Source organism: Pleurodeles waltl, chromosome 8 (genome assembly GCF_031143425.1).
Source record: "Pleurodeles waltl isolate 20211129_DDA chromosome 8, aPleWal1.hap1.20221129, whole genome shotgun sequence".
NCBI lineage: Eukaryota > Metazoa > Chordata > Amphibia > Caudata > Salamandridae > Pleurodeles > Pleurodeles waltl.
Genome location: NC_090447.1, coordinates 1,461,834,614 through 1,461,862,397, shown reverse-complemented (window position 1 = coordinate 1,461,862,397; position 27,784 = coordinate 1,461,834,614). Strand labels below are relative to the sequence as shown.

Below are 27,784 nucleotides of genomic sequence, written 5' to 3'. Positions count from 1 at the left end.
AGTAAGGCTTTGACCAACTGCTGCGACTGCATGCAGACAACCCGGTAAGGCTGCTGCAACAGGGTCCAAAGTAGCTGAAAAATATGCTACTAGGCGGTTTGCACCTCCATGGACCTGTGTCAGGACAGACAAAGAACATGCATCACGTTCATGGCAAAACAGGACAAAAGGCTTCGTGTAATCAGGTATACCTAAAGCTGGAGTCCTGCACATATACTCTCTCAGCTCAATGAACGCCCTCATCTCTTTCTCGGACATAGTTAAGGTATCTGGGCCATCTTTAACCTCCTTAACAGTCAGTCTCACCAATGGCTTGAAGATAACTGAGAAGTTCGGGATCCACTGGCGACAGTAGCCCACCATTCCCAAAAACATACTAACGTCTCTTCTAGATGTCGGGGGATTCATCTGCAATATGGCTGTCACTCTCTCTTTAGATATTTTCCTTGACCCCTTCTCAATCAGATGACCTAAGTATTTCACCTCTTTCTGACAGGACTGCCGCTTCTTTGGGGACACTTTATGCCCATTCTTTCCCAAGTGGTTCAGCAGGGCAATAGTATCAGACCTGCAGTCATCTCTCAATTTGGATGCAATCAACAAATCTTCAATGTACTGCACTAGAGTCGAACTAAAAGGCAAATCCAGTGACTCCAAATCCTTCTTCAGGATTTGATTGAAGATGGAAGGTGATTCCGAAAACCCTTGAGGAATTCGACACCAACTCTAAACCTTGTCCAAGAATTTAAAACTGAAGAGAAACTGGCTGTCCTCATGAAGAGTCACAGAAAAGAACGCTTGAGACAAGTCCACGACTGTGAACCACTCTGCATCACATGGAACCTGAAACATAATCACAGCTGGGTTTGGCACCACTGGGCAACAGTTTACCACTATGTCATTGATTTTTCTCAGATCTTGGACAATTCGAACACAAGGCTTTCTCAGTCCCATTATTGGCTAATTACATGGACTGCTCATCACTTCCTTCAGGAGCCCTTACTTCACAAAGTCTGCAATTATCTGTGTTACCTGTATAAGGGCATCTTGTGCCATGTGATACTGCGGTACCTGGGGAAACACGGCATTTGGCTTCACATCTACTTTGACTGGTTCTACTCCTTTAATCAATCCCACTTCCTTTCCTGATAAGTCCCACACCTTCTCTGTGACTGTTCCCTGTAATTCTGCTGGAAAATCGGTCACTGTGAACATCGGGAAGAAGCTTATCAAAGGGTACTCCTCATCTGTGGTCTCCGTCTCTGGCTCTGAGATCTGACCATCATCCCGTTCATCATCACTGTTTGTCTGCACCTCAATTCCTTCATTGGAACAGGTGATTGAACACCTCATCTTGCACAGTAAGTCTCTCCCTAGTAGGGGCATGGGACTTGAATCACAGACTACAAACCTGTGCAATCCCTGAAAGGTACCAATCTCAACCTGAAGCGGATCTGTGATCGGATTAGTCAGGAGCTGGTTGCCTACTCCTACTACCTTGTACGCCCTGAAAGAGGCAGTTTCAGAACCTCTGCACTTCTGACTGTAGAGCGTGTAGCTCCTGTGTCAACCAAGAATGAAACTTTGTGACGCATCACTTTCCCTTGCACATAAGGTCCCTTCTGATCTACTTCTAGGGACGCTGCAAGCCTGCACTCCTCACTGTCTGAACTGTCATCCGACCATTCATCGTTTATTCCATTCTCACCACGCAAGGGGAACTGCTATACTGCGTTATTTTGACTCATTCCTTGACCTGTGACCTGTTGAGGAAGCATCACCTGTTGCTGTCCCATCGGCGCTAAGGGCAACTGCATTTGCTGTCTAGGTACCACGGGAATCTGCTGTTGCACTTGCTGCATCTGCACTGGTTGTACACGTGGCATCTGCACTTGTTGCATGGGTTGAAGACCCTGCATCTGAACCATGTTATTTTGGAAGTTCGGATTTGGACCCCTCATTCTTGGTCCTTTAACATTTTGGAATGCACTGACATCATTGGACAACACCCTCCTGCATCATCATCGGACATTCCTGTTTCCAATGTCCCCCGCACGCATGGCATGGTAACACCTTCTTCATCCCTTGCACATCATTCTGTACCACTACAGTATTTAAGTCTGGACCACGGTTCACAAAACCTCCTCGACCTCTGCCTCTCGCTTGCGTCTGAAACATTCTATTTCCTTGCGGCTGTTGCACCATTTGCTGCGCACCTTTACTCTGCATCCCTGCTTGCGCTGCCTTAATTTGCATCACCATCACCTTCTCCTTCAACTTTCTCTGCTTCAGCTCAATCTCGTCACTACAGTACTTCGCATACTGCAGCACCTCATCAATCGGTTTCGCTTGCCAACAGATCAAATGATTCTTAATCATCTGACTATTCTCCGGTCTCAGCCCTTCAACGAACCTGAACACTAGGTGATTCATGTCCTTCACCTCTATGACCTCTGTGCCACTGTAGTGCTTGAATGCCTTCAGCAGCCTCTCATAGAAGGCATGTATCGACTCTCTGGCCTCTTGCCCCGTTCGATCAATCTTTTGCCAATCAATATTCTCTGACGACACCTTCTGCTTCAAAAACTCAATCACCTTGTAATAATATCTCACCACCTCAGGAGACGGTGCTCCTGTGAATCTGTCCCTTGCCGGTTCTTCTGTAGGCCAATCCACACTTCTCTTGCACTCAAGCCACAAATCAGCTGGATTAATAATTTTGAACAGGGTGTTCAAGTCTTCCCAAAGACATTTCGCAAGCTTCACAAACCTGTCTGTCTGCTGATACCATTCTATTGGCTTCTTCCTCAACCTGGGAAAGTCATTTGTGAATGACAAAATGTCACCTCTTGACCCTGGTACATGGACTAGAACCCCTCTGGCTGTTTCTCTCATTGGTAACATCTTTATTGTACCCGTATCTGGCACGGCTTTCGCCTGCTGCTGTTCCGAACAGGCACTTTTCCTCTTTTCTCTTTTCTTTGCCCATCTGTCTTCCCACTTCTCTAATGCTCCCCAAACTTGAGCACTCTGTAGTATTTCTTTAAGGTGTGCCTTCATCCCCGTAGACCTCATGTGATCAAAATCCTTAGGTTCGAAGTCTAACCTGTAACTCCTCTTCAGATGCTTGGTGTTTAAATCTATGCCATATTTGTCTGCCAAGTTCACCAACCTCTGGTGCACCTTACTCACTTCCTTAGTTATCTTTGGGCACAAATACCTCAATTCTGCTTCAGTGTAAGATTCCAGCCTGTTCACTCACATCCTCCCTTCGACTAACTCAGCCGCTTCCATGCCCAACCTCACAAAATTCAGGTATTCCTCTCTCTCTCTGACCGCTCTGCTGTTATAGAAGTAGTCTGTGGTGAATTAAGCTTGTCTAACCATTCATTCAATTGTTGTGCAGTTAAACCTTGCAACAAGATATTTCCAGCCTGCATCATCGGTGTTTGCGGCATGTTCGCACTTGGTATCTGCGGAGTCAGCAGTCCCAAACCTGATTGTCTCATTGTATCAGGAGGAATCCCAATCAAACTGAAGTCTAACAAGGATCTAGATCTCTCTACGGTCTGTTCTCCCGCTGTCATCCCTTGAGAGCTCCCTGCGAACCCTCCTCTTATCACCTCTTGAGTCATTACCCCTTGGTCACATCACTAGACTTTGCCTGTGCATACAGCGGTACTGGTGGACCAACTGTAATCGGCAAAGATAAAGCAGCTGGCGCCTGTCTGTCTCCCAAACCCTGCGGAGCATTAATTCCCATAGTCTGATTCATTACGGGTGTTGTGACTGACTGCGGTCCTGTGACCGAAGTGTAACTCTGAGCCACCTGTTGCTGCGGCTGGGACAGCAAAAGTGAAGTTGACTCAATCTGCACTAACTTTGATCCTGTATATGCTTGATCAGGTGGCACCATCAAATTTGTAGTTGTTTCTAATACTGGGACATCAGGGTAAAGCCTCTGAACTGGTGGTGACGGCAACTGTTTCTGCATTTCTGGAGCAGTGGATACACTAACACCATTCTGTATTGGAGCTGGTGTTGTAACATTATTTACCTGTGCCGTATTTGTGGTCCCCTGATTTTGTGTCAGATATACAGGACCTGTACTAGTACTCGGTCTATTGTCATCTATGGCATATGGGGGTGGTTGATCATGCAACAACTGATTAAGAAACTCATCATCATCTGAATCATCTGCATCTGCCCAAGACTTCTTAGTCTCCTTTTCCTTGCTAGAGCCCTTGTCCGTTTTACAAGTGGCCTTTCTTCCCTGCGTGTCGGTTTCTTGAGTTATTGCCGGAACCATTCTAACTCTGTCTATTATTTCCCTTCTCCACATCCTGTGCTCACTATCCTATCTAGCCTCCGCTAGTGTCTTCTCTGCTTTCCTCATCCTCCTCTCAAACGTCTGTTGCCTCTGTCGTATGGCCATGAGCTCCCAAATCGCTAGCGCCTCAAACTGGGCTGGCCTCTGAGGCGGCTTTTGCTCATTTAATGCCTTCCGCAAATTCTCTAGGATCCCTATGTTGAACGACCCATTCTCTGGGAATACCAAACACCCGTCCTTTTCTGTTAATTTGCACCATTGCTTTAGCCAAAGACATGGCGCGACTCCCTTCTCTTCCATTACGGCATAAGCCGGAGTATCCTCTGGCGGTGTGGGCTCCCCCACACTCGCGGTAATGTACACATCTACCCTCAAAGCACTCCTTAAAGCCTTGAAAAAATTCATTTTTGCGTCTTTTATTCTGTTTAGAATAGAATCAGGAAATGACTTTAATTCCCAGAACACTCTTGGCCTACCTTCTCAACCAATTTGCCTCTCATGGACGGCTGCCAATCCGTGCGCGACCCTTCTCACTAACCGACCTGTCCCAGCGTGGCTCCAATGACGTCACACTCACACACACTGCGGCTGACAAAGCCTTGCAGCTTGTCTTCCTTACTCTCGGTCCACACAAAACTAATGCAATATTTTGCGAGCACTTAACAACAAAAACTCAAATTTGCTGGTTTACTACAGGAAGGGTAACACAATCGCTTCAGAACTTTACAGAGATTTCACTTGAAGCCTCGGCCGCTACTCTCTCCTTCTCAGATCCCACACTCGCAAGCAAAATTTGACCCGCAAATTCTACTCTCGACTTGTCAATGGTTTGTCCTAGTGCACTTTAGAACTCACCAAATCTCCATCGAAGTTTTCATTCACTCACTTTGATTCAAACTCGACACGTCAACCACGCCCGATTGACCTATTAAACTGCGCAAATTACAACACAAACCAAGTGTCTCATACACTTATCAATATACTCCGGAGTCTTAGACCACGCAGGGTCCGTACATCACCAACAACCATGTGGACAATTTTTAGGCACAAAGCGCCACACTCACATGAAGTTCGCCGACTTCCCTACTCTCATACTGCAGAGTACGCACACTCCTACTAAAACATAACCTGGCCTAAATTCTCACAAACCTCACAATTCACCTGCGGTATGCATAAGCTGTGCAAGCGCAAATTCTATGTCACTCACACTATCACTATAACGCCAAGAACATAACCAACTCACTTTGGCAAGCTCCGAGATTCCGGGAAAGTCATTTGGGACTTAGGGGCATATTATCTCTCCAATTTGCATTATTTCAAAAACAATTCTAAAACAAGGGTCCCTCATCTTAGGGCCCCAAAGGGCCGAAACCGTCCTCTGCTACCAGAACTGATAATGTGTCCCACCTTTAATAATCTAACCTGCATGGGGACTCGTTTTAGGCCGATGAACCTTTTGACCCTGATTGGAGACAGCTTAAGACGAGATATCTATTTAGCATTTCGATCAATAGATCAATAACTTCATCAGTATTCACAATAACGAATCAATCAACATTGTTACTGACATTAATAAGATCCAAAACACCTCATGACCTTTCAGCCACGAATAACCACACGAATTTTGGATATTTATTCCCTATTTGTTACACTCTACTAGCAAGTTTATTAGTCTCAATACCAGAAAACACATCAACAATGTCACATTATGGCAACTTGAATAAAACTTCATCAAAGCAAAGATCATGAACATTAGAACAAAGAACGACGTCAACATGAATTAACTTTAGCAGAGTATCATTAGCGCACTTATTCAACAAAGCGAAGATTCAGTCATTTGTCTATTTGCATTCGTTTTAGTGAACTCCTTAACTAACCTCGAATTAGCATCCGCATGTTGGGCTTCATGCAAAACAATTTAGTAACACAAATTTAGAAAACATCTAAATATGGTCTCTATCAAAAGAGCAGTTGATACCTAGAAAGAAAAGGCAAACAGACAATTACAATTTTCATCATCATGTAGTTACCCTCTGTAATGGGTTAGCATACAGAGTCAGTCTTCATCCTCAGGACATCAGTTGATTCACCATCGGCCAGGATAGAACAGCAAAGTCTCAGCAAGTTAGGGCAATAAGGTTTTCCCTCATAAAGAGGAGGAGTAAGTATCGGGCAAGGCAAGGAAGTGAGGATGGTTTAAAAAATCAAACAACAAAGTCTTAAGGCAGAATGTCAAATTAACAGCATGAATGTCCCTATAATGGCTCGTTAGTGGCATAGAAAGGCTCGCAATGGCTGATTTCTCCTTGTGACATGTTGTTATATCAAAACCAGCTAACAAGCTTCTAATTTCCAATTGGGCAATATTTTGTGCATCATTATCTCCGTCCAATAATCCATCGATCATCTTACTAGAATTTTCACTTCAGACAGTTCTCACGTAGTTTATTGGCTCCTGCAATTGATGTCTTCAACAGGTAGAATGTCAGGTAGGAAAAGTTACACTCGTTGTTTCAGTCAGTAGTTCCATTGTCTTCACCAGTTTAGGCGACCTTGCACCTGTTGTGTATTACACTGTTGCATTCGGCAAGAAGGTCTCGTTGAGCAAGTCGGGTCTCATGAGAAAAAATGTACTACGGTCACACACACATCTCTAACTTCTGGAAAAGTACAGCTTCATGTCCTTCAGAGAAACAGCACAGTGCACGTTAGAAAAACACATTTAATATGAGACCAGGCAGATAATCCCAGACCCTTGCTAACTAAGGCCTAGTGATTAATTTAGCAAACCTTAACATATAACTATTAATGCTAATACAGAATCATACATTAGTACATTAATAATCCATTATTAGTCAATTTCATTAATCATCGTATACATTGGTGGCCACTCCCCGGGGGCACATTTCAAACGCGTACATTTATATTAGTCTACCCCGTTTTCGATGCAGCTTCATTACACATTATTTTGCAAGCAGTTCATGTTAATTTTGATTATAAAAGCTACACTCCAACATGAGCATTCTCAACAACATGCAGAATGTGAATTTACTGATGAATATATATGTGCACACTGGCATGATGCTATTTCATTTGCCACAAATTTGTTATATCTTGTTAAAGTGTGTTTTCCTGGCTTATGTTAACTAGGCCTGAAATTAGGCTCTGATGCCACGTTGTACGAAATGGATGTCTCCTCATGTATAATCAGTGCTCATCATTTCTGCAGCCTGTAGTCAGAGTCATATTTGTTCATTTCCACTGATGTGGTTCTTGAAGAAAGCTTTCCAACGTGGACAAACTAATGTTTCATTTTCCAACGCCCTTCCACTAGCTCAGTGTATTGGATTTATTCACAACATCAAACTGTTTTTGTATGTAGTTTGTCCTGCCATCTACGGATGACAGTAGCAAAGAGTGGACAGATTCAATATTCAGGTAGTTTGATAGTGCATAGATGCTGGGGCTATATAATGTTTAACAGGGCTGTGCTCTGATTTGCTGATAGTTTAGTTGTTTTCTTCACACCATGATGATTTTACAGACATTAACGCCTTCCAGTGCATGAAAACGGTATATAAACCACAGCTTTTGTGGGTAAGCCGAAGTTTTTTCAATGCTACTAGGCATGCTTCTGGTTCTTATTGACTTTTTACAGCTCAATTGGGACTTAGAAATATTCTGATTTGTACACTTTATACTTTTCCTTCGGGGAGAGCCCTCATAGCAATGACCTTCTACATTCACATTTAATTTGGGTCATAAATCCTTAACATTTTATTCCTGCACTAGAACTGTTATTGAATCTGTCCTTAATTGACTTTATTTGTGATGTGCTGTAATGTGCCTTTTCTCAAGGATACATTACCTCATGAAAATGAGGTTTAACACCATCTCCGAGCCATCCACTCACTGTGCGTTAATATTCTGGGGTGTCCAGATTTAAGGGTTCCCCCGACCACACTCTCATAAGATTAAAATTAGTCAGAGGCGTTAGTTATGACCATGCCTTCACTCCCAGGAAGTCAATATGTTTCTACCTCTTTTGTGCCCCCAAGCAGTCCCAGGTTTTCATTAGGAACAACCTACATATTTCTTACATCCCTCTCTTGCTCTCTTCTTGGGACTCCTCTTTCCCCTTACTGTATTACTGTATTATGTGCCTTTCTTGAAGACAGAAAATACAGGTGCTGAGTGGCTCTTGCTTGTGGACCTCTTATTCACAGTTGCTTCCAAGTAGTGGATGAAGTTTCCAACATTGTGCAATCCGATTTTCATTTCCTTACTTACTTCTCATGTTTTGGAAGAATCGTCTCATGTAGCTCCTGGTGACTATTTCAACATATGCTTTTTGGGTGTGGGTTCATTTGGTTTTCAGGACCTTGTCTCACTCTTGTTGACTGCTGAATGGCAATCTTCTTCTGAGCGCTTTCTTGCTGCCGTGGCCCACAAATATGTCAGTCAGCCTTTCTCACACTGTCACTTTTCAACTCACCATCCCTCTCCTGGGCGTACATAATATCAGAGTTCTTGTTTAGCAGCAGCAACTATTGCTGCTAATGGCAGGGTTCTCCATGACCCTAAGGCCCTAATTTGAGAAGGGCCGAGCGCCACGTAGCGCCTCATTAGAATCAGTTTTTTATGCTAAAGTGGCGTTAAATTGACGAAAATGCTGAGCCAAATTTACAAAGTGGTGTAATGCACACATTGCGCCACTTTGTAAACCCATGTGCCACATTATGCCTTCGCCAGGCATAATGTATGCAAGGGGGGTATTCCTTAATTAGGAGGCCCAGAAAATTGGTGCAGTGGAATCTATAAGATTCTACTACACCATTTGTCTCGTCATCTTTAACACCTGCTCAGTGCAGGCGTTAAATTGAGGCACAACATTGTTTATAATGGGCCCCTATTTACTTTGCAGGATTAGCGCCAATATTTTTGTCGCTAATCCTGCAAAGTACCACTATAGCATCAGAAATGATGACGCTATTGATGCTAACATACGCCATGGTCCGCAGTATCATTGATATGGTGCACACATGGTGGCGTTAAGGGAGCACAAGAAAATGGCGCTTCATGTAATGAAACACCAACTTTCTTAAATCTGGGCCTAAGTGTTTCAACTGTTGCATTGAAACATCTTCTGTGCCCATCTCAACTAAGTGCTGTTGATCCCGCTATCACTCTCTCTCTCTCTCTCTGTCAGTGTCTTACCATTAGGCTCACATTTTCTGTGAATTCCTTCATACTGGCTGCAGGTCTTATCTTTTATCTGGTTGGTGCTGCTGCTACCATTTTTGTCCTTTCCCTTAATCCACCATAGGTCTGTTGGCCCTAGTTGTTACTTTTTTCCACTGTATGTCTACCTGCAGATAGCCATCTTCCTAATCGAGAGAGAGAATAAAGGTGCTGCATTTCTTGTTTGCATGCTCTGCCCTAGGCACTCGGCGTCCTGCATGTGTGCAGGACCAATAGTGCAGTCCTCTAGTGCCTCCCTAGCATTATTACCATCCTGCATCTGTGGCTTTCTTGTATTAAACCATCTCTCCAGGCAGCCTACGTGTCCTCTGTAAATGCTTTGGTCATCTGTTTAGGGGTCTGCCCATGCAACCATGCTACTTCTGTTTTGAGTTTTCGTCAGACACCTATTGCCTGTCCTAGGTAAGCTATGCAGACCACTGCTGATGGCAGTCTCCTGAGTTCATTATAGTAGCTGTCCCGCATGCAGTTATGTTATGTCAACCCTCAGCTCCTGACCCTGTGCTGTCTTGCAACCGTATCCTCTCTTACCCCCTTTGCCGGTCCTATGTTCCATGATCATAAGCTGCAAGCGGTTTTCCACTGCTCCAGCTTCTTACCACCTGCCTTGTCCTTCTCTTTTCAATCGTGCACCTGTTAAATTCTGCACTGTCTCAATGCCCTGGGCCTCTACCTGCTGTCCATGACCCTTGTGGCTTTTCTCCCAGTTCAGAATCCCAGTCTTAGAGTACAATGTTTAAGGTTGGGTACACTGGGCATGCCCGTTTGTCAAATTAACATAGATGTTTTTTTTATACACATGGTTGGCCCTTTACCAATGATCCACTGGAAGTTGGGGCTTTTGGACAATTGACAACTTTGCCCATGCCTTGAAATGGCTCACCTTTAAACCATATTGATTGTTGCCAGTGCTAATTCCAGACTAGTCTAGGAGACTGCTTTGTATCTTGGAGGTATCAGATTGCTACTCATACAGAAGGCTCAGAATTGTGGGTTTGCGTGGATGCTGACCTCATCATTAACCTGAAAGTCCTTTCACTGGCTTCCCATAATATTCTGTAATTATATACAATTTATTTTATTTACTGTTCACATCTTAGCACGAGGGATCACCATTATCTTCTAGCAAAGATCTGTCTCCACTGGTCTACTTCTACAGCCCAGCTAGATTCATACAGATGTGAAGGGTGATGAGGATCTGCGCCAAGGATGCAGACGAAGTGATGCATCAGTTCTAAGATGCAGTGAGGCTGCGGTGCGAGGTCCTGTTGTGTCATCATTGAAGATCCCGTCAACATGGGATTGCAATGCGGAGTCCAGAATCAGGGATGTGTGGCGCAGTTGGGGTGATGCGCTGGTTCCGAGGATCTGTGAGGCTGCGATGCAGAGCCCGTCTTGGCATCAAGGCTGCTGTCAACAAAGGATGATATGGCCTGCACTGAGGATGTGTTATGCAGCAGCTGAGGAGGCGATGGGCTGTGATGAAATGAGGGTCTTTGCGGTAGTTCCAATCCACGCAGCAGCGATGATGCTTTGGCTCTTCTCAGGGTTGCACTTTGCAGCAGAGAAGATGCGTCAGGTCAGCTGGGTCCACAGAGGGTGTTTGAGCACCTTAGACCCACGTCGAAGAGTCCAGGTCTGAGGTAGTACCACCTAGCAGAGTAGACTAATAGATGACAGAGCCCAGGTGCAGATGCATGGTTGTTGGAAGCCGGTTATGTCCAGGCTAACCGAACTAACCAGGTGGCTGCTGACTTTAAAAAATGGTGGAGCATTCCAATAATATGATAAAATATACATACATGAATACAGTAAAAGAGACTACCTCAACGATCTTCTACTGCAAGCAGTCCTAGTCCTGCGGTTAGTCCTTCCACCTTGTGATGTGTTTCCAATCCTGGGTGGGAAAAATAAGCCTTCACTTCCCAGCCAATCCAAGCACTGCTCTTATGCTGCATATAATACTAATCAGCATAAGAGCAGTGCAAGGATTGGCTGGGCATGCATGCACAATGCTCCATTGCAGACCGATAGAGCTATGTCTTTGCTGACGCAGCTTCATGGTAGCCTTCAATGTGGAAGCCTGAACTGAGCATGTCAGATTGGCCACAGCAAAAATACCAGCCAATTTGACATGCATTGCTCAGATCCAGCCTCAGCTGCTCGTTCCACCCACTGAGAGCCCTGTAACCTGGTCACATTAGGAAATACAATTGAATGGGGGTACAGACTGGGCTAATTTAATTTGTCAAAATGAGCCTGCTGCAGTAGGGGATCAACGGTCCTGCACCCTTATGAAGAAACTAAAACAGGAAGATAGTAGTCAGCAGACTGCATTTCAGCAGAGTGGCAGTCTTTCAACAGCACAGCAGTCTTTCTTCCTGGCAGAGTATCCACAGGTCCAGAGGTGTACTGAAGTGGCGGTGTCAGAGGTCCAGTACATATACAAAGTTTTGCCTTTGAAGTGGACGATAAGCTTTTTGATGGTGGTGAAAACCTCTTACATTTGTTTTTCACTACTGCAAGACCAACCTCTCCCATTTAACATTTAATTTACATGTCCTAGGCACATGCACATGTAGTCTCACTTTAGTAAGGTCGTATAAGTAAATTAAAAATACCAGTTGGCCATAAACCATGCTAATATTTTCTAAGGAGAGATCACAAGCATTTTAGCACTGGTTAGTGGATGCTGAAGGCAAAACCTTTGGGGGTGACCATGCAGAGGGGCCCAGGTCCAACAATTAAGCCAAACAATTATCATGGTCATAATAATTTCCTCCTTAATAATTGGCAGCCTTCACTTGGGACAGCCATGTCGTATGCTATCTGTCTAAGCATTCTCCATTTCTCATGTCACTATACATAAAATTCCATCATATCTACTTGCATAACATATTATTATCCACAATCTTAGGGCCTGTTTATGACTTTGGCGATCCCACAGGGACGATGCCACTGCCATGTTGGTAACGTCCCCACCAAGCGTATTACAATTTTTCAGTCAGGCTGACCGGCAGAAACATTGTAGTACCCAGTTCCCACTGGGCTGCATGGCGGGAACAGTGCTACGATATTGGCCTTGACTCCCTTAAGGGTGCCGAGGCCAATATCGTAGCACTCCAGCTCTCCAGCACCCTCGGATTGTGCACTATATGCAAAGCAGACCATGCGCTTTCTGACAGTGCTGGGCAGGGGGGCCCTTGCACTGCCCATCCAATGGGCAGTGCAGTGACCCCCTGTGGCCCCCAGGAAACCCTTACCACCAGCCTTTCCATGATGGTGCAAACGCCATGGAAAGTCTGGCTTAAGTGGGGTTGTAATCAGCCAGGAGGCGCTGAGTTCAGCGCCGCCCTGGCGGATTACAACTCTACTTCTGTCACCACATCATGAACCATGTTCCTGGTGGGGACAGCTGTCTTTAAGCAAGTCTGTCCACCAGTGGTGTAATGTGGTGGTCGGACTGCCACAGTTACGGCGGTTCAACCGTCACGGCAAGTCTGGTGGTCCTCGGGCCGCCACATTCATAATGAGGCCATTAGTATTCTGTGCACAATTGTTAGCATCTCTTTGTAAGGTAATAAACTTTCTGCATGTTTCATTTTCCCCACATGACTTATTTTCATTTAATGCTCTCACTTATTTCTGAGTAAACAAAGAGTTACAATGGTCAATTTGACAGAACCCATCATCCTTCGTGGTTGCTTCACACTTGGAAACACTTAGAAAAGTCCTTCATTTGCTTTCTCTTGGATTTTTAGATAGCTAAGAGGTTTGATCTGATCACAGCACTTTATGTTGTATGCATCCTACTGAAACAAATCCAAATCCAATACTACATTCAAAAGTAAGAATTTTGCCATGCAATCAGGGTATTTTGCCTAAACCCAAGACATTCATTTCCTGCCTATTTTCGCCAAAATGTTGATCTATCCATCACCTCACTGCCATTCAAAAGCTTTTTGATTTTCTGATCATAGGACAACTTGGAAGGGAAGGTGACTCAAGCTTGATTAAAATATGATCTTTGTACTGTATGCTAAAGCCAAAGAGTAAACATTTGTGTGCTGGAGAATAACCGAGGTACCTTTATGTTCAACTTGCATTTATCACGGTTTGTGGCATTTGTGTTTTTGTGCATACACCCCTACTCAATGAATACAAAAAATACAGATAACAGTGTGGGGCAACACAAAGGGCTACGTAATGTATACAGACACCACTATGGGTTCAGTTTACCTCCAGCATTTGTATGCTGTGTGTACAACAACAAGGCTACATGCAATGAGCTGAGTCATTGCATAGCCCAGGATGATACATCCCATTGTTGAAATACATCAGGTAAATCAAGATGTTGAATTACAGCTGTGATGCACTATCTGATTTGATCTTAACAAACTGTCTGTTTACTGCATGTTACCTCTGGGAGTCTGATTTGTTTCTGTACCCCAACACTACTCTAGACACCTATCTCAGTGTGATCCACAATTCCTCAGGTCCCATGCCAGCCATCGTAGTAAAGGTACTCAATTTGCACCACTTCTGGTTCTAATGTACTAATGTAAAATGCATTAGTGCCTATAAACAAGGCATTATTCATGCCTCAGACATCACTTGAAAAAGGATTATAGCTCCAAATCATTCTCCATGGCACTCTGGTCACATCAGTCATAACAAATAAACATTTTAAATACATAAAATTAATCTTTTAGCCCTCTTTGATTAACAGGACACTAAGCTAACACAATTAACAGTGCGCTAAACTACCCAGAACTGAACTGTGCAGAATTAAAAATCAGGTAACTTGCAGGAGAAGCAGAAGATTCTTAAATCCAAAGTAAACTGTAGGGAAAATACAATGGGAAAAGAATCGAAGAATATGACAAAAATACCATGTTCTACATTGTTCCACAGTTTCCTCTGAATTAAGCAGCCTTTTATGCTAAAGAAACAGGAAATTTTACAACAGGAAATGCCACAGCCTTCCTGGATTGGGAAACTGCCATAATAATGAACTGTTTCCACCATCTGTCTAGATCTCGGAGCTCTGATATGTGAACATTAAGGCAAGTCCCTCCTTTTCAGCCTTAGGAGTCCACTCACCCCTCTGGTAAGGTATCAAATGTATTAAAGATAATTCAGGGTTAGGGGTAACAAGGTCTAGAAAAGAGACCTAAAGCTATCCTCCTGCAGGTCGGTGGTCCGAATATTGGACTGGTTGACACACAACACAAGGCCTCGGCTCACAAGTGAGAGCAGGCCAGTCTCCACCCTTAGGTTATAGAACACATATTAATGAAGGGGTCATGCCAAAGAGAAACAAATAACATATTCTCAGAGACTATACACACCAACTCACCAGTGCAAGCAGGAAATAACTGGTAACTAGTCCTTGGGGATACTGGGAGCTCTACTTATTAACCGAACTAGGAGGCCCATCACTGCAGAAATGGAAAGAAAGGAGCCTGGTATACGGAAGGCAACTGACAAACAAAGGTTAAAATTCAGGAAACAGATATGTCTCATATTAGGAGAACACCAGAGTACATACAGAACCAAATAGGGAGAGGACAATAAAGGTGTGGGAGTGGAATAAGCTGGTGCAGAATATAGCATGAATATTGAGAGAGTCTCTATAACTAAGGTTGCCAGGCAACTTGCCTCTCCACCTGTAAGGACTTAAATAGTGTCTGCTGCTAACAGCCTGGCAGTGTACCTAAAGGGAAATGTTGTCCCTGCAGCTGGGCTGCATGTGTGACTCTGGGAGTTATAGTTCTGGTTATATAATTCCTTACTCTCCATTTTCCCTTTTTCCATCTACTCCTTGTATCCACTGTTGTAGCCTCTTATGACGTAATCTATCTGGTGACATGATACCATCTTGGATTGGGAATGACAATGTTGTCTTTCTCCCTCTCTTCCTGGAGAATTATGGGAAAAGCAGGATTTCAGAAAATAAAGTGACATAACAGGAAGTACAGGAGCCATTTTGGATTGGGAAGCAGCCACAGGAATCTGCTCCATCCACTATTTCGATTGGGAATGATGATGTAGTCCAGCTCTTCCTTTCCGGGAGAACTATGGGACAGAGAACACATCATGGAGGATTCTAGAAGGCAACTAAATGGATTCCTGAAATAAATAAGCTTTCTCAATACCTTTTCCTCCTAAGATGTTCCTTAAGTAGGTTTAATAGTTTAGGAGAATACGTTGCATGAATCAACAAACTCACACAGTAGATCCACAAATCAGACATGCTGTTATGGCATTCTCAGTGTCCTCGGGGCATAACACCTTGCTTACATGAAATCTGTACACATTTTACACTCTTAAACCGTTCAGGCTGGCCATGGATCTTTGAACCTAGCACCATCACCAGACTAGCCATGTATCCCATCTACCATTTCCCCAGTGAGCTTGAGCCATTGGAGGTGAGTTTTGAAGGTCAAGGACTGCCATATCTGTCTCTGATTTCTCCAGCTAATGGCAGCAAGGACAACAAAGGCAAAAGGAGAGAGAGAGAGAGAGAGAGAGAGAGAGAGAGAGAGAGAGAGAGAGAGAGAGAGAGAGAGAGAGAGAGAGAGAGAGAGAGAGAGAGAGAGAGAGAGAGAGAGAGAGAGAGAGAGAGAGAGAGAGAGAGAGAGAGAGAGAGAGAGAGAGAGAGAGAGAGAGAGAGAGAGAGAGAGAGAGAGAGAGAGAAAAAAAAAAAAAAAAAAAAAAAGAGAGTGAATTGTCTGTTTTTGCATGATTATTTAAAACCTTTGCAAAGAGCACAATAGTAGAAAATACGATAAAACAATGAGCAAGCTAAAATTATACTTCACAACATCTATCGTCGTGCCATTACCTAAAGTTCTCTTGGACTACTGTGGACTTAGATCACCGAACTTGGTTATAGCTATAGAATTCTAAATGGCGTGTAGATGATCTTTAAAAATGTAACATACCCACATCTTGCGATACATATTAGTTACTTGTTACATAAGAAGGATTCCCTGCACCCATTACAATTGTAGAATCTGGGTGCGCTTATGAAAGCTTATTAAAGGGAATTATGTAATAGTCACCACAATGTGCATGGAGTGTACAAACCTACACAACATAAATAAAAAAAACTTGTTATAAGCAACAAATAAAATTATTGCCTAAAAGTTGTAGAATAATAATACCAAAACAATGTGAAATAGGCCAAATCTATAACAGTGTGTATAAAAGTTCACTAAAAGACTTTAAAACGGAGATACAGATATCCTGCAATGCATAATCCACCTCCATTCAGGTCCTGCCCCCTGTGGCAGTGTACTAATATTCAGGGTCTATGTTGGGTCTCATATGTGAGTACCAATGGAGCATGCAATTTATATTTTTCAAACTATTCCTAGTCAACATGTGGGGAGGTGTCAGCCACTTAGTTAACAACGTGGCTTTAGGTGCTGCCTCCCACTTTTTGATTCCTGTAAACTGTTGGGCATGTGCTTGCAGTAGGTTTTTCCTCATGATGCTGAAGAATTTCCCAAGACGGGCCAGCTCCATGGGAATCTCTGCAGTAAATATGTATTTAATGGCTTCTTTACATGTCCTTAGACCATATTTTAGAAAAAGAGGTTTTCTCTCTGAGGCCAAATCCGGCCAGCAGCATATTAAATGACAAATGGATTCAGTGTGATAATTACATAGATACATTCCTGAGAGTGTCGCCACATTGATTTCCAACTGTATCTAAATTCTCAAGTCGGTAATGTTAGGAGCTGCATATGTAAAATGCTTTGAAAAGTTCAAGCTCCCAGGGCTGCTGTCATATACGGCTGAAGGTTAGAGACACTATACGATTCACCTAAACCCTCTGCCCCCCTGATTTCCCTGATTATGGCAATGTCCTGTTCTCTGGAGATTTGCGTGCCGTGGTCTTTCAGTATCTTTTTCAAGAGGGCCTTCGATATTAGGGGATCCGATGACTACGTGGGGACTAGATCAAAAATCCCTCGGCATGCCTGAGATAGGTGTCCCTGCTGCTGGAAATGTCTTCAAAGATTACTTTCAGCGAACCCCTCAAACTGTCGGTATTGGCCCTGGAGACAGCATGAAATAGCTTAATTATGTCCATTTTGCAATTCATGTCCATACTTGTTATGTTAAATTCTAGACGTATCCCTGCATGTCTGGTGGATTTAGGGATTTGAAAGATCCTTTTGTATGCTCTCATTTAACATTTCTCCAGAGTATTTAATATCCTGCCTGGGAATGCTAAATGGCCGTAAGTAATACAGGGTAGAAGTTTTGCTTTTATAGCTCTCCTAATTGAATCAGATGTAGGGGCTTGGAGCCAGAGATAGAGTTTAGCTAAAGCGTAGGTGGTTCTCTCTGCCTTTGTCCTTAGTGCTGTTGCCTGATGTACTGTTTTACCAGCATTAGATAGCCATACCCCAATGTACTGGTATTTTTCTTCCCTGTCTATTCGTAAAGCACCAAGCTTCCATGCTCTTGGATATTTCTGCGACTGGCGTCCGAAAACCAATACCTTGGCTTTCGCTGCATTAACCTTCAGAGCGTTTTTTTCGTTGTAATCGTGCAGGATGGCTAAGCCCCTTTTCAAGCCCAGTTGAGTCTGGGCAAAGAGAACTAGATCATCGGCATACTGGATTATAGGAAGCACTGTCTTTCCCAGTTTTGGGGGAAATGTATTTCCTCTGAGTAGGTCCTTACCTAGGTAGGCCATATAGAGATTGAAAAGGGTGGGAGCAATGACACAACCTTGTTTTAGGCCTTTGTTAGTATATATTCTTTTGGTCACATGCGTGTTCGAAACCTTTTCACTCACCCATGTGTCAGAGTAGAGTGCCATTGTTGCTGCCAGTAAATTCCCTGGTATCCCCCAGGAGGCCAACTTCTTCCAGAATATGCGGTGTACTACGACATCAAAAGCCGCACTGTAATCGATGAAGCACGCAAAGAGAGGTTGAGCAGCAGGTTTCAAGGTTTTCTGTCCTAAATATGCGAGAGCCAGCACATTGTCTAGGGTGGATGAGCATGGCCTAAATCCTGTTTGGTACATTGGTATAATGTTATTTTCTTTAATCCAATGTTCCAGTTCCCAAAGCAGGACCCTTGCATGGGCCGCGCCATCCACATCCAGTAGGGCTATTAACCTATAATTTCCCTGGAGGGTAGAGTCACCCTTTTTAAAAATGGGATGCAATAATGAGCCTTTCCAGGCTCCAGGAACGTCTGATTGACGTACGCAGTTGTTGAAGAGGGTGATCAAGGGGGCTGCCCAAAAGTCATGGTCATCCTTAAATATGCTCCGGGGTAGACCATTTGGGCCTGGAGCTCCATCCCGCCTAATACTATTTAGGATCAATTTAGTCGATTTGGCTGTGACCGTTAATGTAGTATTTTCTAGGCCTTCAAGATCAAGTTGCCTCTCAATGATACCATGGGTTTCAGTGCGTCCTGGATCCACATAAAGGGAGCCCACGTGTTTTTCCCAGACACTGGTTGCTATTGCGTTAGCCTTACTTGCTGGCCCATGGTCTAGGGTATTTATGTAATTCCAGAACTCTCTACTTTTGTTAGGGGGTAACAAAGCTTGTAGGTGAATCCAGCATTCTTCAATCTCCTTCCTCTTCAGTTTCCATACCTTCCCATTAAGATCTTTCCTCGCTTGTCTCCTGAGAGTTTCTACTGCCGAGGATTTGTTCCGCCTGTATCTTTTTTCTAGCTTCCTGCTTTTTTGTTTGCTCTGAACATATTTCCTTGTTAAATTGGGCAGCCATACCTTTTGTCTGTTGGTGTCTATGAGCCCTTGTTGGGCTGGGCAACTTAATGAGGAATTTAAGGTTTTTATCATATGTGCCCACTTTCTACCAATATTGCTAATCTCTCCTTCTAAGGTTGGGGGTCCATACGCCTTCCAAAGCTCGGATTTTACCTTATCTTTCTCACTCCATTTGGTCTCTTTGTCAATGTACACAGGTTAGTTATGAGGTGCTGGCCACTAGCTATGTAGGACGGCAGACTTGTTGCTTCCAGGGTGATTTCTATTGTAACTTAGTTTTGATCACTCTCAGATCTTTGGATCAGCTCATAATTTAGGCATCTATGCCATAGGGCTGAACGCAGAAAGATATAATCTAATATAGAGATATTTTTCAATGTTGGAATAGATGGGCCCTGCCTCATCGTCTTAACATGTGATGGTGTTCTGTAAAAAAGGTCTGCAGGGCAGATCTCGAAGAATCTCCAGGGAGACTCGCGCCCTGCCCAAGTTGTTGAGTGTTGAAATCACCTGTGATTATAAGTTCATGTTCCAGGTACTCGTATGCATATTCCTTTAGTATAGACAGGATTGACTTAAGTTTTGTCTGTTTAGTTTCTCTGTTAGGATTTAAGTATAAGTATATGATTGCAATTGGTATTGCTTTTTTAGTCAGGGCAAAGACATATGTGGTTATTACATGAACCCCGTTGGTTAATTTCTCCCACTGGACTGATTTCACTTCTCGTTCTAAGTTGACATATGTTGCGAGACCGCCCATATGCTTTCCACACAAGTTTTTTTTCTTTTTTGCGGGGGAACGAGTGATTGTGAAACCAGCAATAGTTTGTGGGTCCTTCGTCCAGGTTTCCTGGAAGCAGAGGATATCTGCATTTTTTAGGAAGTCTTCAATGTTGGGGCTAGCAATGAGAGAGGCTAGCCCAGCGACGTTCCAACTGATGACCTTAATAGTATTGTCTATATTACTTTGTGGGGGACCAAGATAGTTAAAAGCAAATTTTTTCATTGATGTTGAAAGCTGTAGGGAGCCAGTCCAGGTCACCCTACCTGAAATGCAATAGTCCGTTCTTGCACTCTCCAGTTGAGGCTTTCCAGTGTGCTTTAATAGCTGTACAGAAATCTTCTTGTCTATTATCAATGGTTCTACAGCCGGAGTGCCTCTCAAGGCACGGAAGAGTTTTTTAATCAGGCGTATGGCTTGAATTTCCTTGGTCAGCACTTGCGGATAGCACTCCTTTCTTGGTTTGCAAATTTTCATGCCCCAATCTTGAGTCCCTCATATTCAAAGATTTTATCAACCAAGGCCTAGTCAGCCCAAGGTGTTAATGTAGATTCTCCTGGGCAGATCCATGGGTATTCGTTGAAATTTACTGTTAGCAGGTCCCCTGATGTGAGAGTCAGTAGTGATGGTATGTGATGCAATAATCTCAGGATGTTTGACCTGTTTAGTATATCGCAGGAGCCCTGTGATGCATATAGGGGGAAGAATATTATGGTCGTCTGTCTGCCAATTTCCTTCCAATCTATGCTGTTTGTATTTAAAGACCCCTGGTACACCTGCTCTTTCTCTGGCTTATTTATGATGGAGTGTTCTGATTGGATAGTGTATGCAAATATTTTTTGTTTATGATCTTGGCTCCAGGCGTCCCCCTGAGCAATTTCCATTGCATCTGTACCTGCAGAAAATTCCTCGATGAGCTTCCAATCGGCTCTTTTTTTGCTTGGGATAGATTCACGGGGGTATTCCTCCTGTCTCCCTTCCTGTTCCATTCCATTCGATTGGTTACTGCGACCTTGTGTGAGTGGTTCCTTGTATTGGTATCGAGTTGCAGGACCCGTCATGACCTTTCTATTGTTTGTTTCATACCGTTTGGGAGCGTCATTGTTAATATATGAGGGAATTTCTGTTTCCTTATCCCGTCCAATGCGCCTTCTATTGACTGGGACTGGATGACCGGTCGAGGGGAGCTGCTTATTGTTGACTGCCCCTTCTGTGACGGCCGTGCCTACCTCCACCGTGGCCAGTTGTTCTAGGGCCATCACAACCTCTGTCTCACCAGTCAATGAGGCTGCTTGTTCTCCTGCTGGAGTTGAATTATCCTTTACTATTCTTTACCTCTGCCGGAAAATTGGATAGGACTCAGTCTGCCCGGATGGCTGCTGGGGGTCCCCAAATCCGCTATATCTGTGATTTATATTTTTTTGTTTTGCGACTTTAAGTGATTTTTTCATCTTCTTTTTCTGCTGTCTTGTTAATTGTGGTTGCTGCTTGGCCATAAGATAATGCTTGCATAATGGCTTGTGATTTACGTTAGAAAGTTGTTCTTCTATACTGTTTACTGACATATTAGTTTCTACAGAAGGTTGCAGTTCTAAGGGTTCCGCTTTTTGTTGCATATTGTCTGATTCGGACTCCCCACCTCCCTCTTTGTAGGGTAACTCAAAGGGCACAGTCTCTTGCTGGATGTCCACTGCTCCCATACCCGATGTTTTTTTGCAGTTTCCTGCAGCTGTTTTGCAGTGCTAGATAATGCTGGTTAGTAGATCTGGGAGGGTCGCCAGTTTATCTATTATTTCATCATTTCGTGCCCCCATGGCTACCTTATACTCTCTCCCGCTATCGTCCCAGATGGTTAATTTCCCACACAGTGAGTTTAGTTTACCAGCTATAGTTAGTATGCTTTGGGCTAGCATGTGGGTTATTTCTAGATGGATCTCCATTTTGTGTGATTGCCAAGTTAAAGCTTTTATAGGCGGCTAAAAGGGAGCATTAATGGTCTCTATGATGTACTCTGGTCTAACCTCATCCCCCTGTCATTGTGTTTATTTTTTTGGGGTGGCTTTTCCTCCTTGGGATTCTTGGTCCTTTCCCCGGTGCTTGGTGCTCCCATTTTATTTCTCGCAGTGGCCAATCATCTTGCTCTAGTATGGTTGGCCATTCCTGTGAGGCTTTCAATAAGCCGTGTAGCGGGGTGGAGCAAACTAGTCCTTTGTCTGTGGATTAATTTGCTTGAACTGCCTGAATTTGTGGTTGAGACTGCTGGTGAATCTCGACCACTGTTACCCGGTTGTTCCCACTTGGAGATTCGGTCTTCATTTTCCCTGGTTTCAAATTGATGATCCCTCTAATGGATGCTGGACCTGATGCCTCCAGCTAGTACTCAGGACTCACCGGGTCCGAATTGCTTCTTTTGGCTCCCCCACAAGGCGCGTTTTTGTCATTGTCATTGTTTTTTGCAGTTGGGGCTATTCCAGCACTCATTCAAGGCAGTGTCTGCCAATACAACCAGTTCTTCGATTATTGAAGAGCCCATATCAAAGGTTGTCACACATCTTAGGGAGTCCAGCTCTTGCTCCTGCTCCTGTCTATATTCTCATTTGTGCTTGGTTCGTGTCAGTCTTGGCACTGTGGTGTGCTCCAGTATCGGGGGTAACAGGGTAGCTGGTGCCTCTGAAGCCTATGGAGCAGGGTTATCCAGAGGAATGATGGAGTCACCCTCTTCGTCTCCTTCTCTTGCCCGAGTCCTGTTCTTGTAAAGTAATTATGAATGTAAGTTTTCTTTGATCTGGAAGTCTTCCGTTTGAGGACGGTCTTGGAGTCCATTGGAATTTTTTTCTCGTCTGCTAATTGCTGGCCTGCCGTAGCACTTGTTTCATTTACCTCTACTTCTTGGTGCTTCATTACGATTGATGCTGCAGTACTCACAGTGCACAGTGCACCTAGTAGAACACAGGACCAGGAAGGACTGCACTTGATCAAACTATGTGGGCTCCATTGGACGTGTGCTGGGGTGGGTTGAGCGTCGCCACACCTGCCCTTGGAAGAGTGGGAGGGGGCACGAGCACGCTACCCACTGCTACTCGTTGCTGCTTGCGGCTTGCAGTTTTCCCCAATTTTGTGCCCTATGCCCTATATCAGTGGTTCCCAACCTTTTGACTTCTGTGGACCCCGACTTTATCATTCCTGGATCCCAAGGACCCCCACTGAATCACTATTGGAATCCGGGGACCCCCCCACAGAGTCAGTACTGAAAACTGGGAATTTAAACTGTTAATATTATTTCATTTTCTAAGCAGTCGCGGACCCCCTGAGGAGGCTTTACGGACCCCCAGGGGTCCCCAGACCACAGGTTGGGAACCACTGCCCTATATCAAGGCCGCGATCTCAGCCAGTTTCAACCGCTGAGTCGGCGAGTTGCGTTGGGTGCGAGTGCTGGACTTCCAGCTGTCTCAAATAGTGGTGGTGATGCTGGTGGCCTTGACTGCGCCTGCAGATCCTTATGGTGCCAAATTAGAAGTTGCAGGTAACAAGGATGGCTGGGGCTGGGGGATTGTGCAGGGACCCTTCCCCTGGTCCATGGGTTAGTGGATCCATAGGACTGAGTGTCCGCACAGACAGGTTCAGCCTTTGTAGGATTGTGGTCACAGGCAGACGAGCTACTGACAAGCTGCTGCTTGTCAATGTTTAAATCTCTTCAATTTCCCAAAGCTTGCCGGAGATCTTTCCCAGGTCTTAACCCAAATGAAAGGTGGGCAAGGCATGGTAAGGCAAAACAAACTGGTGCATGGCAGGGAAGAATGTGCTGTAGCAAGTGGCGATGGATACGGAAGGATATAGATGGATGTAGAAAGCCAGAAACTTACTGCGTCTCGTCGGGTCGGGCTGGGTCTCTGGTTTTCTAAAGTCACAGTTGCCCTCACCATGTCACCGTTGCCCCTCCACTGCTCCGCTCAGACCTTTCCTGCCCTTTCCTGTGCTCTCAGCTCGGCTTGGGCTCACTGGTCTCCCTGTCAGTGGGGGCTTTAGCGGTCAGTAGTCGGCGACTGCAGGATGCGCTCCAGCACTTACACCTTGCGCCTCAACGCTTTCCATGGCTTTTTTTCCAGCTTTCTCTGGGTGTTTTCTCACTGTAGTCACAGACTAAGAGGGGTAGGGTATCTTCCTCCACCCCTCTAGTTGCTAGCTGGTCCTAGCCGCCAACTCCTTTTCAGTCTAGACGAAGGCCTGGAACTGGGGCTGCAACACTGACATAAAGTGAGGGGCAGTTCCTTTCTGCCTCCCATAGTCGCCGTGCCCCCTGTATGGAGAAATCCTTGTCCCTGGCCCTTGCTGGTGGCACGACCCAAGGCGACTTCTGGGATCTGGGGGTCCCAGCACACCCTTACCACCCTTACCACCAGCCTTTCCATGATGGTGGCAATGCCATGGAAAGTCTGGCTTAAGTGGGGCTGTAATCAGCCAGGAGGCGCTGAGTTCAGCGCCACCCTTGCTTATTACAACTCAACTGCTGTCACCACATCAGGAACTATGTTCCTGGTGGGGACGGCTGTCTTTAAGCAAGTCTGCCCACCAGTGGTGTAATGTGGTGGTCGGACTGCCACAGTTACGGTGGTTCGAACGACATGACTTATTTTCATTTAATGCTCTCACTTATTTCTGAGTAAACAAAGAGTTACAGTGGTCAATTTGACAGAACCCATCGTCCTTCGTGGTTGCTTCACACTTGGAAACACTTAGAAAAGTCCTTCATTTGCTTCCTTTGGTCAGTCTGTCTGCCAGGGTTTTAATTGGGCAGTCAGGCCGCCAAAGTTGCAGTGGTCCGACCTTCAAAAAGGGACTCGTAATGAGGCCCTTAGTGTCTGGGATGGAAGTAAAAAATCCTCATCGAGCCAAGGCAGAAGGCTATGGCTCAGTCCATGTTGTAAGGTAGTCGCAGTGAAGCCATTGACTTTGGGCAGGAAAGCTCAGAGCCTGATAAAGTTGAGATTTATAACTTTTAACTTGGTCACCATTTTGGAGCTTGGTTTCTGCCAGTAGGACAAGTCTACAGCCTGTAGCTTAAGAGGGCTCTAGGAGGTCAGACATCTTCTCCACGAAGTCCCACTGGATTGGATTTGCTGCTGTAGAGAAAAACATACTGGGAGCAACCTGAATCTTTGGAGATCACTGACATAATATCAGAACCAACAATATCGCGCAACACAAATATTGTGTCAAAAATATTGAATACAAAAACATTGATTTACTATACTTTTAAGGGTAAGTACACGAATATTGGAGAAAAAAAAATTCACACTAATATAAAAATATAAAAATATTTGTTTTTTTTTAAATGTGTATATAAACATATATACATATATATCCAAAGTCACACTCGTACACTGGTTTCCGCTAACAGGAGGGGTGGAGTCCAAGACCAGACAAGCATACTGGTCTAAAATATCAAAAGTCCAGATTCAAAATGAAGCACTCACTTATGTGTGCAGTTTATTGCAAACTTTAATCACTTTATGGAGGGTGAATAAAGTTTGCAATCGACTGCACGCCTGAATGAGTGATTCATTTTGAACCTGGACTTTTGATACATATGTATATGTATCTTCAGTATAGTCAATAAAGTACCCTTACTCAGGTAGAAAGTGACAAAAGGTATTTTACTTCTAAACTGACGTGTTTCGGCAGACTCCGCAGCCTTGATCACATGACCTATACACAATATTCACCGAATGTTGTACTGATACTAAACATAAACAGCAGACAAAAAGTGAAAAATGTAAGTCATCACCATATTGAAATAGTGAGATGTAATGACAACATGCCACGAATCTTGCATATAAAAAGAGCATATAAACTGAGTGACCGTAATTTTTTTTTCATATTGATGGACACCTAGGTGTAATATTCTCAATCATATGTACTACATATGGGTAGATACATACATATTCTGAAGCTCAGGCTTCCAAGCAAATTACTATACATCAAAATGAAAACCGAATTATTCTTTTTGTACAAACTAAATGTAACAAATACCATGAGATCAGAGCTGTAAAAATGTCACCCATATAAACAGTTCTACTTGCAGGATAAAAAATGGGGGATACCTAGGTCACCACATGTAACCATTCTTGTCTTGTATATAACGCAGTAAATGAGAGAATTCAAACTGCAAAAAAAGGACTAGGTGACAGTGTTATGAACCCCAAATAGTGGCGGTTATGCCCAAGGCAAAAACGTACCACTGCCCCTGCTCCATAATACATCTGAAGCCACAGGGAGACTAACAAATATCTTACAAATGCCCCAAAATGAACTCCAATGGAGAAGTCAAAGCAGCCCGAGCTGGGCCCAATCAGTACATCATTCCCAATCGTTACAAGGGTAATCATTAAGAAAATATAAAACTACTGGAAGTAACCCCTAAATGACAAGTCAATCAAGCCCAAGTGGGCGGGATCATTAAGATAGTACTTAATTTAGGAGGAAATATTTTTTCAAATATCTCATCAGTATCACCCAAACTCAATGGTGAGGCAAAAGAAAAAAATGCACCGAGTGGGAAAATCTTACTGAAATATCCACATAACCAAATATGAAACCCAAGATGCCCCGGTGGGTAACCCCACAGTAGCCTGGCTACTCCAGACAGTTCAAAGGGAAAAATACTCATATATGCAGACCTCATACTACTGTGCCAACCATATGGCATTACGTTGTCAAGATCATGCTGGCGATATTCCCATAACACCCCAGATCAATAGAACAGAATGTGCACAACCACAGGTGCTTATCTGGTGAAGAGTGCTAGACTCTGAATAAAATGAAGAAAGGGTAGGGGGAACTTGGTGGATCCAAGGCCCTTCCTTTCCTCCTGTAAAAAAGAGAAGAAAACACAGCATGTAAATACCTACCAGGAGAGCCATTATACACAAGAAACAATATTGGGGAGGGGGAACAATCCACACATGGTGAAACAATATAGAAGAACAGAAGAAAGGACAAAGTAATCAAAGGCAGGCTAAATATATAAGTTAACATCATCCTGACTAGAGTTAAGGGTCCACCTAGATGACATGTGCTGCTACTGTTGTAAATGAAGGCTCAGTTCCTCGTCCAAGTTAAGCCCCCCAGGACTGAGAGTCTCAAGATCAATGATCAATTCAGACTCCCTTTGCCTTAGCCTTAAAGTCTGATTCCCTCCTTTCGGATTATATTAAATTTGTTCCACAGCAAAGAAATTTGTTACGGTCACTGCTATGTTTCCTGAAATGGCTGGCAACTGGATATTTTACATCACCATCGTCAATAGCTCTCAAATGCTCTAGTACTCTCTTCCTCACTGCGTATACAGTACTGCCTACATATCCTAGTGGGCAAGGCCATGTTAAAATGCAAACCACATATTGGGTGCTACATTGGGTGCTACATGTAAACACTTGTCTTATTTTCTGTTTCCTTTCACCAACTACAATGTACGCACTTGTATTAGGGCTGTTCCTACATGCCTTACAACAGCCACATGGAAAGAAGCCCGTGAGATCATGTTCATCTATACCCTTGGTCAATGCGATGTCATTGTGTATTAAGGAGTCTCTCAGGAATTTAGCCTTCCAAAATGTAATCAATGGTCTTTCCCCCA

General features: G+C 44.0%; 1 protein-coding gene across 2 annotated transcripts in view; it reads left to right on the top strand.

The window, feature by feature from the left end:
• Positions 1–27,784, top strand: part of ZBTB20 (zinc finger and BTB domain containing 20) — a 4,633,203-nt gene that overhangs the window by 938,760 nt on the left and 3,666,659 nt on the right. The window lies entirely within an intron of this gene.